This window comes from Phyllobates terribilis, unplaced genomic scaffold (genome assembly GCF_046119375.1).
Source record: "Phyllobates terribilis strain yellow unplaced genomic scaffold, ASM4611937v1 Scaffold_1__5_contigs__length_1240528914, whole genome shotgun sequence".
Lineage (NCBI taxonomy): Eukaryota > Metazoa > Chordata > Amphibia > Anura > Dendrobatidae > Phyllobates > Phyllobates terribilis.
Window position 1 is genome coordinate 1,032,177,349 of NW_027362761.1, and position 16,717 is coordinate 1,032,194,065.

Below are 16,717 nucleotides of genomic sequence, written 5' to 3' on the forward strand. Positions count from 1 at the left end.
GACAAAAATTGAGCTCTTTGGCATTAACTCAACTCGCCGTGTTTGGAGGAAGAAGAAGGATGAGTACAACCCTAAGAACATTGTCCCAGCCATGAAGCTGGGGAAAACATTATACTTTGGGGGTGCTTTTCTGCAAAGGGGACATGACGACTGCACTGTACTGAAGGGAAGATGGATGGCGTCATGTATCGCGAGATTTTGGCCACAACCTCCTTCCCTCAGTAAGTGCATTGAAGATGGGTCGTGGATGGGTCTTCCAGCAAGACAATGACCCAAAACATACAGCCAAGGCAACAAAGGAGTGGCTCAAAAAGAAGCACAGTAAGGTCATGGAGTTGCCTAGCCAATCTCCAGACCTTAGTCCCATAGAAAACTTATGGAGGGAGTTGAAGCTCCAAGTTCCCAAGCGACAGCCTCAAAATCTGAATGATTTAGAGATGATCTTCAAAGAGGAGAGGACCAAAATTCCTCCTGACATGTGCGCAATCCTCATCATCAACTACAAAAAAACTCTGACTGCTGTGCTTGCCAACAACGGTTTTACCACCAAGTATTAAGTGTTGTTTGCCAGAGGGATCAAATACTTATTTCTCACTGCAAAATGCAAAAAAAATTATCTAATTTATACAATGTGATTTTCTTGATTTATTTTTTGGCTATTCTATTTCTCAATGTTAAAATTAACCTACCCTTAAAATTATAGACTGTGCTTGTCTTTGTCAGTGGGAAAACTTACAAAAACAGCAAGGGATCAAATACTTTTTTCCCCCACTGTACAGTATATATGGGTTGAATAGCTGAAACATTTATCATTATAACCTTTTTGAACAGTTGAAGACTCCATGTGCTAAGGTATCATTGGAATTAAATGTTTTTCTATAACTTTCTTGAAGTTACCAGAGAGTATAGATCCATGTAAAAGAGGCAAGATTTCCACTGAAATCTGCCCCCGATGGTCACTACTCAACTATGAAGTGCTCATACACAATAGATGAAAAGATGGTTCTGACGATCGTTTCGCTACCAACTATCTCTCCTGACTCCTGCATACTCAGGGGCGCTTGTCAGAGAGAAATCTGCTGCTAAATTCCTCTGGTGGTGGTTTATCTCACTGAGAACAAAATGATTGGTAGTCCAAAATCAGCCATGGCAGAGCCTTCTCTTATCCGACATCATGCACATTAGACTGTCTTCCAAGGCCGTTGATATCGGTGAGTTTGGCCAATGTTACTCTGATGTAGACATTAAGTTATGACATCCCAACCACCAATTACTTGACTATTTGGCCAGGTCACTGATATTCATGGCGCCTATATCGGAGTCCTTCAAAAGGTCAATGCTGGAGAGGAGGACGGATTACTGTGGTAAGTATTGCTTGCTTCTTCTACATGGAACTTTACCACTTGTTTCTTCAAGAAATCATTGCAGAAAATCCTAGAAGTATACAGCTGTTGCACATATTATGGCAGTGCATGAGCTATACATTTGGTAAAACTTATGGAAACCTAACCCTTCCTGAAACAATGAAAAAAAAAGGCTTGGGGACATGCTTTCCTGGCCTTCTAGGGATCCAATCTCATGCTTTGCCCTAAATATACATTACATGTCAGTGGTGGAAAAACCACTGGAGCAACCGCACGGGCCCCAAAAGGTATGAGGGCCCATTTCCACTTTCAAAGCAGGTGAAATTTTGCATAATGATGAGCTATTGGGATGCAAAAGGCCCATGTATTGTTCTTGCACATGGGCCCTTTTCTGTCAGTGTCCACTAGTGTTACATGTAACTGTATGGGTGATTTAACTCTTGACAAACTTGTTGCAGAATGTCTGCAGCAGTCCTATTCATTTGAATGGGGCTTGTGGAAATTCACGTTCTCGCTGCCAAAACAACCCCAACCAGATGAATGTAAGAAATTATCAGTTACAGAAATTTGTTGTGTGCTCTAATGCTTTCATGTGGCACTAGGACCCATAATACAACCATGTGCATTATCTTTAAGAAAGTGACACGGAAAGTTTAATATCCAATGTCACTTCACTTCTTAGGTAACTGTTTCCAACTATGGTTTACAATCAGTTGAAAACCTGCTCGAAGGGGTAATATTCGTCTAAATAGGACCAAAATTTGGTTTTCTTTGTTTTAGTGTATAAATGTCTTTCACTCCTCATTATTATTTCTAACTTTTTTTTATTACTTAAAAGGATTATTTTTACAGAAACTACTACAGTCAGGATACACTGGGACCCTCAGTAATGTTTGTAGGGGAGAGTACCTATATTATATAATACAGTAAAATATCAACTAAATGTGTCAGAATTCTGGTGCAGTTTGTGTGTCTTTCCCAACACTTTCTTTGACTTGTCTGACTGCATGTGTGACCTCACTGAAAACGGGTGTGAATTAGCACAAATGGGCATGGCCTTACATGTGATAGTGTGTCCCAATACTGGGGTGCACATTATGGGCGCAAAGTAAGCCATTTAATTGGCTATGTAAACTTAGAAAATACAGTCTAAAAACACTAGATTTATCAACAGAGTGAACCACTATGATAAATCTGGCTCATATTAAGACTGACAAGTCTAAGTTAGCGCTGTCTAAGAGTTGCACAGTATGAATAGCTATGCTTCAATCAGTTGCAATGTTATTGGCCTCTTTATTACCTTTTGTTCCATGTATTTTATGTGTATTTTTTTTTTTAAAAACCCTCATTGTGTCTGTGTATGGCACCATATTATGGAGGTATTCTCTGTATCTGATAGAACATCCCACAAACAGAAGCACAAAGCAGACTCAAAGTTGTTATTCCAGAAAACTGTTATAGAATCTTTGGAAAGTCACAAGGTCTTTGTACAATGGGGAGATGCTCCAAAATTTTCCAACTTTTGGTGTTTTCACGACTGTTTAAATAAGCTCTGCCAAAATTAATGTAGCTGGGGAGAAGCCTAGATGGGGCGTGGCCATGTTCGCCTGTCAATTTCATCAAAAGTGCCAATGTTTTGTACGCCAGACTGAAGTAGCATCTCTTGTGTGGCACATGGATGTTCACGCCATTTAAAAGAGGCACCATATTCAGTAAATGGTGTGTGACTCTTAATAAATTAGGTGCCTCGTACCTTAGCAAGACTGGCCCCATAGTATAACACTTATAGACAGATAAGTTTTATGGGCATTATATAACAGATCAGTATCCAGCTCATATACTGCCATACAGAACCTCCAGAAATCACCATGTTCTTTCCTATCAAGTAGTATGAGAGCTCAAGAAAATATATTGGAGGATATTTATTAATAGCTGTGGGGTGGAATTGTGGAAAATATTGGAGAAACTTTTTCCTGTGACAATTTTCTAAAAAACTGGGTAGGACTTAGTAGAAGGGGTGACTCAATAAATTTAATACTGTATATCGGTAATTCATGCCAGAATTTGGTGTAAATTATAGTCAAAATCTACATCAGCTATGACCGTCTAGCACATACAGTGGACATAAAAAGTCTACCTGCCTCCTATTAAAATGGCAGTTTTTTGTCATGTAAAAAATTTATACCCTTATACCATTTCAGAACTTTTTCTACCTTTTAATATCATCCACAATCTGTACAATTCAATTGAAAAATAAACAGACATATTTTGGAGTGGAAAATAAAAAATAAAGACCTAAAATAAAGTGGTTGCAAACCCTTATACTAATACTTTGTTGAAGTAGTAAAATTTATGACAGCAATCAGTCTTTTGCATAAGAGTCTATCATCATGGCACATCTATAATTGGCAATCTTTGCCCACTCTTCCTTGCAGTAGCTCTCCAAGTTTGTCAGATTGTGAGGGCAACTCCTGTGTGGAAAAAGAGAAAATGTTAAGCTCCGCCATTGTACAAAATAGTTTGTTCAGTGGAGGAGTACAAAAAATAGCCATGGACAAAGTACAATTAAAATGAGCAAGGAAAAACTAAAATGAAAAATATTTTATCAATGCATTTCTGGTGCAATAGCACCCTTAATCATGAACTGTGTGCTGCCCTCTTCACGTCAGCCCACAGGTTTTCAATTGGATTCAGGTCTGGGTCAGGTTGGGCCAATCCAAACCTTTGATGTTATTCTGGTGAAACCATTCTTTTGTTGATTTGGAAGTACAGTACAGACCAAAAGTTTGGACACACCTTTTCATTTAAAGGTTTTTCTGTATTTACATGACTTTGAAAATTGTACATTCACACTGAAGGCATCAAAACTATGAATTAACACATGTGAAATTATATACTTAACAAAAAAGCGTGAAACAACTGAAAATATGTCTTATATTCTAGGTTCTTCAAAGTAGCCACTTTTTGCTTTGATGACTGCTTTGCACACTCTTGGCATTCTCTTGATGAGCTTCAAGAGGTAGTCACTGGAAATGGTCTTCCAATCTTCCAACAATCTTGAAGGCGTTCCCAGAGATGCTTAGCACTTGTTGGCCCTTTTGCCTTCAATCTGCGGTCCAGCTCACCCCAGACCATCTCGGTCTGGTGACTGTGGAGGCAAGGTCATCTGGCGTAGCACCCCATCACTCTGCTTCTTGGTCAAATAGCCCTTACACAGCCTGGAGGTGTGTTTGGGGTCTTTGTCCTGTTGAAAAATAAATGATGGTCCAACTAAACGCAAACCAGATGGAATAGCATGCCGCTGCAAGATGCTGTGGTAGCCATGCTGGTTCAGTATGCCTTCAATTTTGAATAAATCCCCAACAGTGTCACCAGAAAAGCACCCCCACACCATCACACCTCCTCCTCCATGCTTCACGGTGGGAACCAAGCATGTAGAGTCCATCCGTTCACCTTTTCTGCGTCGCACAAAGACACGGTGGTTGGAACCAAAGATCTCAAATTTGGACTCATCAGAACAAAGCACAGATTTCCACTGGTCTAATGTACATTCCTTGTGTTCTTAAGCCCAAACAAATCTCTTCTGCTTGTTTCCTGTCCTTAGCAGTGGTTTCCTAGCAGCTATTTTACCATGAAGGCCTGCTGCACAAAGTCTCCTCTTTAACAGTTGTTGAAGAGATGTGTCTGCTGCTAGAACTCTGTGTGGCATTGACCTGGTCTCTAATCTGAGCTGCTGTTAACCTGCGATTTCTGAGGTTGGTGACTCGGATAAACTTATCCTCAGAAGCAGAGGTGACTCTTGGTCTTCCTTTCCTGGGGCGATCCTCATGTGAGCCAGTTTCTTTGTAGCGCTTGATGGTTTTTGCAACTGCACTTGGGGACACTTTCAAAGTTTTCCCAATTTTTCGGACTGACTGACCTTCATTTCTTAAAGTAATGATGGCCACTCATTTTTCTTTACTTAGCTGCTTTTTTCTTGCCATAATACAAATTCTAACAGTCTATTCAGTAGGACTATCAGCTGTGTATCCACCAGACTTCTGCACAACTCAACTGATGGTCCTAACCCCATTTATAAGGCAAGAAATCCCACTTATTAAACCTGACAGGGCACACCTGTGAAGTGAAAACCATTTCCGGTGACTACCTCTTGAAGCTCATCAAGAGAATGCCAAGAGTGTGCAAAGCAGTCATCAAAGCAAAAGATGGCTACTTTGAAGAACCTAGAATATAAGACATATTTTCAGTTGTTTCACACTTATTTGTTAAGTATATAATTCCACATGTGTTAATTCATAGTTTTGATGCCTTAAGTGTGAATGTACAATTTTCAAAGTCATGAAAATACAGAAAAATCTTTAAATGAGATGGTGTGTCCAAACTTTTGGTCTGTACTGTATGTTTAGGGTTATTGTTGTGCATAAAAGGTGAAATTCCTCTTCATTTTCAGGTTTTTAGCAGAGGCCTGAAGAATTTATTATAAAATTGGTATATGGAACTGTTCATAATTCCGTCCACCTTGACTAAAGCCCCAGTTGCAGCTACCAAAAAATAGCCCCAAAGCATAATGCTGCCTCCATCATGCTTCACTGTGAGAATGGAGTTCTTTTCATGATGTGCATTGTTAGGTTTGCACCAAACATACAGTACACACCAAAAGTTTGGACACACCTTCTCATTTAAAGATTTTTCTGTATTTTCATGACTTTGAAAATTGTACATTCACACTTAAGGCATCAAAACTATGAATTAACACATGTGGAATTATATACTTAACAAAAAAGTGTGAAACAACTGAAAATATGTCTTATATTCTAGGTTCTTCAAAGTAGCCACCTTTTGCTTTGATGACTGCTTTGCACACTCTTGGCATTCTCTTGATGAGCTTCAAGAGGTAGTCACCGGAAATGGTCTTCCAACAATCTTGAAGGAGTTCCCAGAGATGCTTAGCACTTCTTGGCCCTTTTGCCTTCACTTTGCGGTCCAGCTCTCCCCAAACCATCTCGATTGGGTTCAGGTCTGGTGACTGTGGAGGCCAGGTCATCTGGCGTAGCACCCCATCACTCTCGTTCTTGATCAAATAGCCCTTACACAGCCTGGAGGTGTGTTTGGGGTCATTGTCCTTTTGAAAAATAAATTATGGTCCAACTAAACGCAAACCCGATGGAATAGCATGCACTGCAAGATGCTGTGGTAGCCATGCTGGTTCAGTATGCCTTCAATTTTGAATAAATCCCCAACAGTGTCACCAGCAAAGCACCCCCACACCATCACACCTTCTCCTCCATGCTTCACGGTGGGAACCAGGCATGTAGAGTCCATCCGTTCACCTTTTCTTCATCGCACAAAGACACGGTGGTTGGAACCAAAGATCTCAAATTTGGACTCATCAGAACAAAGCACAGATTTCCACTGGTCTAATGTACATTCTTTGTGTTCTTAAGCCCAAACAAGTCTCTTCTGCTTGTTGCCTGTCCTTAGCAGTGGTTTCCTAGCAGCTATTTTACCATGAAGGCCTGCTGCACAAAGTCTCCTCTTAACAGTTGTTGAAGAGATGTGTCTGCTGCTAGAACTCTGTGTGGCATTGACCTGGTCTCTAATCTGAGCTGCTGTTAACCTGCGACTTCTGAGGCTGGTGACTCGGATAAACTTGTCCTCAGAAGCAGAGGTGACTCTTGGTCTTCCTTGCCTGAGGCGGTCCTCATGTGAGCCAGTTTCTTTGTAGCGCTTGATGGTTTTTGCAACTGCACTTGGGGACACTTTCAAAGTTTTCCCAATTTTTCAGACTGACTGACCTTCATTTCTTAAAGTAATGATGGCCACTCATTTTTCTTTACTTAGCTGCTTTTTTCTTGCCATAATACAAATTCTAACAGTCTATTCAGTAGGACTATCAGCTGTGTATCCACCAGACTTCTGCACAACACAACTGATGGTCCCAATCCCATTAATAAGGCAAGAAATCCCACTTATTAAACCTGACAGGGCACACCTGTGAAGTGAAAACCATTTCCGGTGACTACCTCTTAAAGCTTATCAAGAGAATGCCAAGATTGTGCAAAGCAGTCATCAAAGCAAGAGGTGGCTACTTTGAAGAACCAAGAATATAAGACATATTTTCAGTTGTTTCACACTTTTTTGTTAAGTATATAATTCCACATGTGTTAACTCATAGTTTTGATGACTTCAGTGTGAATGTACAATTTTCATAGTCATGGAAATACAGAAAAATCTTTAAAAATCTTTAAAAAAGAAGGTGTGTCCAAACTTTTGGTCTGTACTGTAGCTTTTGGGATTATAACCAAAAAGTTTAACCTTGGTCTGACCAGACCATAACACAATTCCCCTCATACGTTTGGAAGACTTAATGTAGGTTTTGGTTAAAACACAGTTGGCCTTGGACGGTTTTCGATGTAAGAAAAGGTTTCTGTATTGCCACCATATCCCATTGACCAGATGTATGAAGAATACAGGAGATTGTTTTCATCACATGCAGTACATAACCAGTAATTGCCAGAAATTCCTGCAGCTCCTATAATGTTGCTGTAGGCTTCTTGGCAGCCTCCTGGACCTACACACGTGGTCAAAATTGTTGGTACTCCTCGTTTAGTGAAAGAAAAATCTATGAAAATGAACAAATGAAAGTCAGTTATTGCTTTTCAACCCTGTTTCCACACAATAAAAACTAAACTCATGAAATAGGCCTGGACAGAAATTATGGTACTCTTAACTTAATATTTTGTTGAACAACCTTTTGAGGCAATCACTGCAATCAAATGATTCCTGTAACTGTCAATGAGACTTCTGCACCTCTCGACAGGTATTTTGGCCCACTCCTCATGAGCAAACTGCTCCAGTTGTCTCGTGTTTGAAGGTTGCCTTTTCCTGACGGCATGTTTCAGCCCTTTCCAAAGACGCTCAATAGTATTTAGGTCAGTTCCCACAATAGGCCACTTCAGAATAGTCCAATGTTTTCCTCCTAGCCATTCTTGGGTCTGCGACTGAGACCAAGCTTTTTGACACTGGGCAGCACATTTCTCTCTAGAATCCCTTGATAGTCTTGAGATTTCATTGTACCTTGCACAGATTCAAGACACCCTGTGCCAGATGCAGCAAAGCAGCCCCAGAACATTACAGAGTCTCCTCCATGTTTCAGAGTAGGGACAGTGTTCTTTTCTTGATATGCTTCATTTTTCCATCTGTGAACATCAAGGTGATATGCCTTGCCAAAAACTTCCATTTTTGTCTTATCTGTCCATAGGACATTCTCCCAGAAGCTTTGTGACTTGTCAACATGTAGTTTGGCAAATTCCAGTCTGTTTTTTTTATGTTTTTTATTCAACAATGGTGTTCTCCTTAGTCATCTCCGATAAAGTCCACTTTGGATCAAACAACGACGGATGGTGCAATCTGACTCTGACGTTCCTTGAGCTTGAAGTTCACCTGTAATCTCTTTAGAAGTTATCCTGGGCTCTTTTGTTACCATTCGTATTATCTGTCTCTTTGATCTGTCATCAATTTTCCTCCTGCGGCCACGTCCAGGGAGGTACGCTACAGTCCCATGGATCTTAAATTTCTGAATAATATGTGCAACTGTAGTCACAGGAACATCAAGCTGCTTGGAGATGGTCTTATAACCTTTACCCATGCTTGTCTATAATTTTCTTTTTAATCTCCTGAGACAACTCTTTCCTTTGCTTCCTCTGGTCCATGTTGAGTGTGGTACACACCATGTCACCAAACAGCACAGTGAGTATCTGTAGTCCTATATACAGGCCCACTGACTGATTACAAGATTGTAGACACATTATTTTCAGGGGTACCATCATTTCTGTCCAGACCTATTTCATGAGTTAAATTTTTTTTAAAATTCTGTGGAAGCAGGGTTGAAAAGCAATGACTGACATTCATTTGTTTATTTTCATAGATTTTTAATTTATTATTACTTTTGTCAGATTCAAGTTACAGTTATATGAAAAAGTTTGGGCACCCCTATTAATCTTAAGCTTAATGTTTTATAAAAATTGGTGTTTTTGCAACAGCTATTTCAGTTTGATATATGTAATAACTGTTGGACACAGTAATGTTTCTGCCTTGAAATGAGGTTTATTGTACTAACAGAAAATGTGCAATCTGCATTCAAACAAAATTTGACAGGTGCATAAGTATGGGCACCCTTAACATTTTCTTGTTTTAAATACTCCTACCTACTTTTTACTGACTTACTAAAGCCCTTTTTTTTGGTTTTGTAACCTCATTGAGCTTTGAACTTCATAGCCAGGTGTATGCAATCATGAGAAAAGCTACTTAAAGTGGCCACTTGCAAGTTGTTCTCCTGTTTGAATCTCCTCTGAAGAGTGGCATCATGGGCTCCTCAAAACAACTGTCAAATGATCTGAAAACAAAGATTATTCAACATAGTTGTTCAGGGGAAGGATACAAAAAGCTGTCTCAGAGATTTAACCTGTCAGTTTCCACTGTGAGGAACTTAGTAAGGAAATGGAAGAACACAGGGACAGTTCTTGTTAAGGCCAGAAGTGACAGGCCAAGAAAAACATCAGAAAGGCAGAGAAGAAGAATGGTGAGATCAGTCAAGGACAATCCTCAGATCACCTCCAGAGAGCTGCAGCATCAACTTGCTGCAGATGGTGTCACTGTGCATCGGTCAACTATACAACGCACTTTGCACAAGGAGAAGCTGTATGGGAGAGTGATGCGAAACAACGCCACAAACAGAGTCGGCTGAGGTATGCAAAAGCACATTTGAAAAAGCCAATTTCTTTTTGGAAGAAGGTCCTGTGGACTGATGAAACCAAGATTGAGTTGTTTGGTCATACAAAAAGGCATTATGCATGGCGGCAAAAAAGCACAGCATTCCAAGAAAAACACTTGCTACCCACAGTAAAATTTGGTGGAGGTTCCATCATGCTTTGGGGCTGTTTGGCCAATGCCGGCACCGAGAATCCTGTTAAAGTTGAGGGACGCATGGATTCCTCTCAGTGTCAGCAGATTCTTGACAATAATGTTCAAGAATCAGTGATAAAGTTGAAGTTACGCAGGGGATGGATCTTTCTGCAAGACAATGATCAAAAATACTGCTCCAAATCTACTCAGGCATTCATGCAGAGGAACAATTACAATGTTCTGGAATGGCCATCCCAGTCCCCAGACCTGAATATCATTGAACATCTGTGGGATCATTTGAAGAGGGCTGTCCATGCTCGGAGACCATCAAACTTAACTGAACTGGAATTGTTTTGTAAAGAGGAATGGTCAAAAATACCTTCATCCAGGATCCAGGAACTCATTAAAAGCTACAGGAAGCTACTAGAGGCTGTTATATTTGCAAAAGGAGGATCTACTAAATATTAATGTCACTTTTCTGGTGAGGTGCCCATACTTATGCACCTGTCAAATTTTGTTTGAATGCAGATTGCACATTTTCTGTTAGTACAATAAACCTCCTTTCAAGGCAGAAACATTACTGTGTCCAACAGTTATTACATATATCAAACTGAAATAGCTGTTGCAAAAACACCAATTTTTATAAAACAATAAGCTTAAGATTAATAGGGGTGCCCAAACTTTTTCATATAACTGTATTCCTGTGACCATTGTGGGTTTTTCTTTCATTAAACAAGGGGTACCAACAATTTTGACCACGTGTGTATTTTCTTCTTGTCTGTTTATCAATTTTTGAGTGACGTCCAGTTCTAGGTAATACCACAATTGTGCTAAATTTAAGTCACTTCTCGATGGCCGTCTTCAGTGTTAGGCCCCCTTCACATATATGTGTGGCATCCATTTTTTTCACAGATACCACACGTACCCATTATAATCTATGGTGATCTTCACATGTCCGTGTTTTCACATGGTCACACAGAAATGTGTCTGTGTGAACCACATGGAGACATATCCATTTTTTTCCGGCAGCACAAATGACAATGCAAGTCGATAGGTCTGTGACAAAAACATACAGCACACGGATAGCATTTGTGTGCTGTATGTGTTTAACATTACAAAGCATAAAGGAAGCTTTGTGAAGTATTTTTTTCTTTATCCATACTGGAAAAACTAGGAAGGCACACTGATGATACACTGATCCAATGACACCGGTACTGTTTTTTCTGATACCGGTTTTATTCGAACATGTGAAGGGGGCCTTACATGGGTATATCTAGTGCCTTAGAATTTTTTTTCAACCCTCCTTCTGACTGATAACAATCAACAATGAGATACCTCTGCTGTGTTGTAAGCTGTTTACGGACCATGGCTTTTGCTGTAAAATGCAACTGTAATTGTCAAGAAAATCCTACTAGAAGAGCTAAACTTTATATGGGGCCATTCAGAATCACTATAAATGATGGCAGCTGTGTACTGACTACTATTTAACATGAGTTTAAATATGTTTGGCTAATTCTGAACACAACAACATCCCCAATTTTAAAACGGTATTCACACTTACCCAACCACATTATTTTAGTTTTGTTATTTTTATTTCCCCCCTCAAAATTAATTCAACTTGTTCCTCAATGGATTTGTACAGATTATGGGTGACATTAAAGATGGAGAAAGTTTGAAATAATTCTTACTGGTATGAATTTTTTACATGACAAAAACCTGGCATTTTAACGGAGGTGTATAGATTTTTTTTATATCCACTGCAGATGGTCTGTGCTTTCTGTCTTATTCCAGCACACTTTACATTAAGACTGGGTTATAACACTAGTCTTAATAAATCCCCCCCTTGTGTATTATGGAAGTTGTGTACAGAATACTTGAGAGCAGCTCTTTTTAACCTCCTCTCTTCACCTTTCCTTCCATTCCTTACTGTGACTAATTGTATTTCTCTGTTTTACATATATTGCTGAAGCCTAATCAGCAAATCAGTTGCTCGACTAACATAATTTTATATACATTGTAGATCATCACATATGACATTTTTAAAACTACACATTTGAAATGTTTACAGAAAAATTCAAGAAAAAGGACTTTGCACAAAATATACGGTATTTAAGTATAGGATTTTATATGTAAAAGTTATACATTTGTCAGCACTTGAATTTTGTCATATTTGTAGGAGAGAATATGATTTGTGAACAGCAATAATGATGTAAATAAACCTTACCTGCAAGGCAATTATACTAGATTTCATTGTCATACACCAATGTAAAAGTGAAATCTCATGAAATCACCATTTTACCATGTTGGTAAGTGTTTTATTTGTAACATGTTGACAAGTTTAATTAATAAAAATATGTAAAAGTCGTTTTTGTACAGAATTAAGTTCACTTGTAAATGTCAAAGATAATGGGTCTATGCTATTATATCTCCCTCCTTTTTTGTTGAATATAAGATATGTTTTATTATTAATGATATGGACATACTATGGAGTTGGCAAAAAAAAAACAGAACTCACTTTCTTGCAGAAAGAAACAATACTCACACTCGTTATCAAATAACTGTGCAAAGAATTTCTGCAATGATATGCTTACTCAAAGTGTTTTTGCTGTATTTTTTCTGCAGGAAAGCCTGAAAAACACAGCGGTAATCCTGTATTAAAATGAGCGTTTTAATGTTTTCTTTGCTGTTCAGCTTCATTGATCTTATTGGAGGAAAAAAAACAGTCCTGCGAAATCTGAACTCCAATATGGCACTTCTTCCCTTCTGAGCTTTGCGCTGTGCCTCAAATGTAGTTTTTGACCACATATGAGGTATCGGCATACTCAGGAGAAATTGCACAACAAATTTTGGGGTCCATTTTCTCCTGCTATTTTTGTGAAAATGAAAAAATTTGGAACTAAAAAACATTTTTGTGAGAAAAATATTTTTTTTCATTTTCACAGATCAACATTGTAAAATTCTGTGAAACAGCTGTAGGTTCAAGCTGCCCACCAAATGTCTACATAAAGTCGTTGAGGGATCTAGTTTCCAAAATGGGGTGACTTGTGGGGGGTTTCCACTGTTTAGGCACATCAGGGGCTCTCCAAACTCAGCATGACACCCACAGACCATTCCATCAAAACGTCGCTTCTTCCTTTCTGAGACCTGCCATGCACCCAAACAGTAGTTTTCTCCGCACATATGGGGTATCTGCTTACTCTGGAGAAATTGCACAACAAATTTGGGGCTAAAAGAACATTTTTATAGGAAAAATGTTATTTTATTTATTTTGACCGCTCAACGTCATAAACTTTCTGTGATGAACTTTGGGGTTCAAGGTGCTCACCACACATCTAGATAAGTTCTTTGAGGAGACTAGTTTCCAAAATGGGGTCACTTGTGGGGGGGTCCCACTGTTTAGGCACATCAGCGGCTCTCCAAACGTGACATGGAGTTCGCTAATGATTCCAGAAACTTTTGCCATGTCACATTGGCAGAGCCCCTGAGGTGCCGGAACAGCAGAACCCTCCATAAGTGATCCCATTTTACAAACTACTCCTCTCAATGATTTCATCTAGGGGTGCAGTAATCATTTTGACACCACAGGTGTGTCACAGAATTTTATACCATTTTATACCATTGGACAGTGAAGAAAAAATAATTACATTTATACCTCCAATCACTACTTTGTGAAATGGGTAAAAATAATGGCAAAATTTGTCCCACAATTTCTGCTGAATGTAGAAATATCCCATATGTGGCTGTACAGTACTGCTTAGCCACATGGCAAGAGTCAGGAGGAGCAGAGTGCTCCTGGAGCGCAGATTTTCCTAGAATAGTTTGCGGACTCCATATATACAGATACCCTAAGTGCTAGAAGAGCATAATCCCCCATCAAGTGACCCTATTTTGGAAATTATACCCCTTTGGGAATTTATCTACAGGTGTAGTGACGATTTTGACTCCACGGGTGTTTTCCGGAAAGAAGCAGTAGTGGATGTTGCTGAGAGAAATTTGCAAACTGCCATTGTAGTGCCCAGTATATTGTAGTCACCAGTATGTTGCAGTGACCAGTACGTTGTAGTGCCCAGCTCAAACTTCTGGAGACATGCACCTGTAAATTAGGTGGGATGTCATCCCTACAGAAATGGCAAACATGTGGACACTAAATGTGGTTTAGGAACAATGGGGCTCAGAAGGGAGGTGGCATTTGGATTTGAGAGCGCAGAATTTGCTGAATTTCTTTTTGGGGGGGCAAGGAGGCATAGCGCTTTTCCAGAACCTTTGTACTACCAGTAATATGGAAGTCCCCTATTTTTCCGTTAACAAATGACAGACCTGAGTGGGAACTTGCTTTTTTTGTGGATTGAGTTGAAGCTTTTATTAGGAACATAACGTTTGGGATCACATTTATCCGGCGCTCTACGCTGAGCACTTACTTTGGGGTTATATCTAAATCTGCGAGTGGCGTGATTCAGATGAAACCCCCGAGGGAGCCGCTCACTATAATGAGGCAGCAGAGTTGCTCTGGACTCAAACTTGCCTCTGTTCAGTGTTGTCCTTCTTTTCAGAAGTGCACAAAACTGTGGCGGCCTGCACTTTTATGCACACCTAAAAAGATGGACACTGCCAGATCACAGGTCAGACGGCGTCCACAGTGCTTACATCTGCCTCATTATAGGGAATCTGGCACCGGGTATTCCGTCTGAATCACATATTTCAGAGATTTACACGGAAACCCCGGTGTAAAATTCAGTGTAGAGCGCAGGATAAATGTGAGCTGAGCCTTATTGCGATCTTTGGGAGGCAGAATGAACAAATCAACAGCAGGTGAAGAATTGGTTTTATTAATTTTTTACGCCATTTCTCGGGCGGTATAAGTGATTAGACGACTTTATTCTTCGGGCTGGTGCGATTGCAGCGATCCATGCCATCGTGAAGAAGTATATGTATGGCAGTTTGCAGGAACACAGCTACTGCAGCGCCATACATATAAGGCACATGTCAGGATGGGGTTAATCAGCTACTAATTCAATTTATTCCAAACTAGTCACTATCAAAACAAAAGACTGCAAAAAATTCTTAAGAAAAATAATCTTCCACAACTCTTTAAAAACTGCTTAAAACCACATCAGGAAATTTAAACTCCTCCAAAAACACCTCCAAAGAAAGTGCATTTCCTGAAGCAGTTTCCACTAGAAAGCACATTCTTCTTGACCGCTTTAAAAATCTTTGTGCCTTAGATGGAACACTGCAGCATCAGTCATTATGTACTACCAAAGGCCAAATTGGCCATCTGCAATTATGGTATATCCAGTAGCATATTGCAATACTCCACATGCTTATGTTCATAATTCAAAGGTAAATCAAAGTTGAAGACAATGGAGAACATTGTCATCCAAGTGATAACACGATGGGTCTTTAAGAATATGGTTTATATATGACACTGATAATCCTTTTTTAAAGTCCAAGGGTATGCTCACACTGGCGAGTAGCCAGCGTATAACTAAGATGACTGCTATCCAATGAGAATTGGAGAGCAGGCTAACGTCCTTTTGCATTGTTTAGACATGTTTTAGTTATTTGAATTGTTTCTCTAAATAAATATCAGAAAATTGGTATAACAAAATATTCTGCATCTTTATATTTGCAAAAATAATAATGTTTAAAAGTACTGAAACTTTTATGCATTAATTATATGTAGCAGTAAAAGGAAAACTCTTTGATATCATAGAAACAAGAGCGAACTAAAAATTTTCATTGTAAGATTAGAAATCACGAGGTTAAAATCCACTACTTTTACATTGAAGCCCTATCTTCAGGATAGGGCATCAATGTCTGATTGGCCTGGGTCTGACACCCAGCCGGTGGTAGCCGCCGGCCGTAAGTACTTAATTGCGGAGCTTGGCCATCTACTTGTAGTCCGCTGGGTACTATGTAGAGAGATGAGTATAGTTGATGCCTAGCTGAGTAATTGCAAATGAACACTGCCATCTGCTGGTCAAAGGTGAAAGTGAAAGTAAAGAAAGAATTATATTAGTAGGATCCCAAGAAAGAAGTACATGTTTCCCGGAGGAAGAGTTTGGAAGACTACACACCAGGTCAGGTGACACCTGTGTCTCAGCTACTAATTATAAAAGAAAAAAAAACAGTTAGTTTGGGACCGGGGCCTCAGTCTACCCTTATTCACACAGAGGTCAACTTGACACATGGTAAGGTTTTTAATATTAGACAGAGTAGGTTCTATCCCGAATGGGTTCACCTTGTCGCTGGTGGGATAGCTTTCATACTATTTTTGATCAAAAACAGTGTTACTAAGAACCCTATTTTATTTAAATGCACTTGCTTTTTACTTATTTACAGCAGGGTTTATTTTCATGTTGCTTCTTGTAGGTTTTTCTGATTCATGGCCATTGTGAAACATGCATTTATGTGCTGCATGTATACCATTTTAAACCAAGCTCAAATTT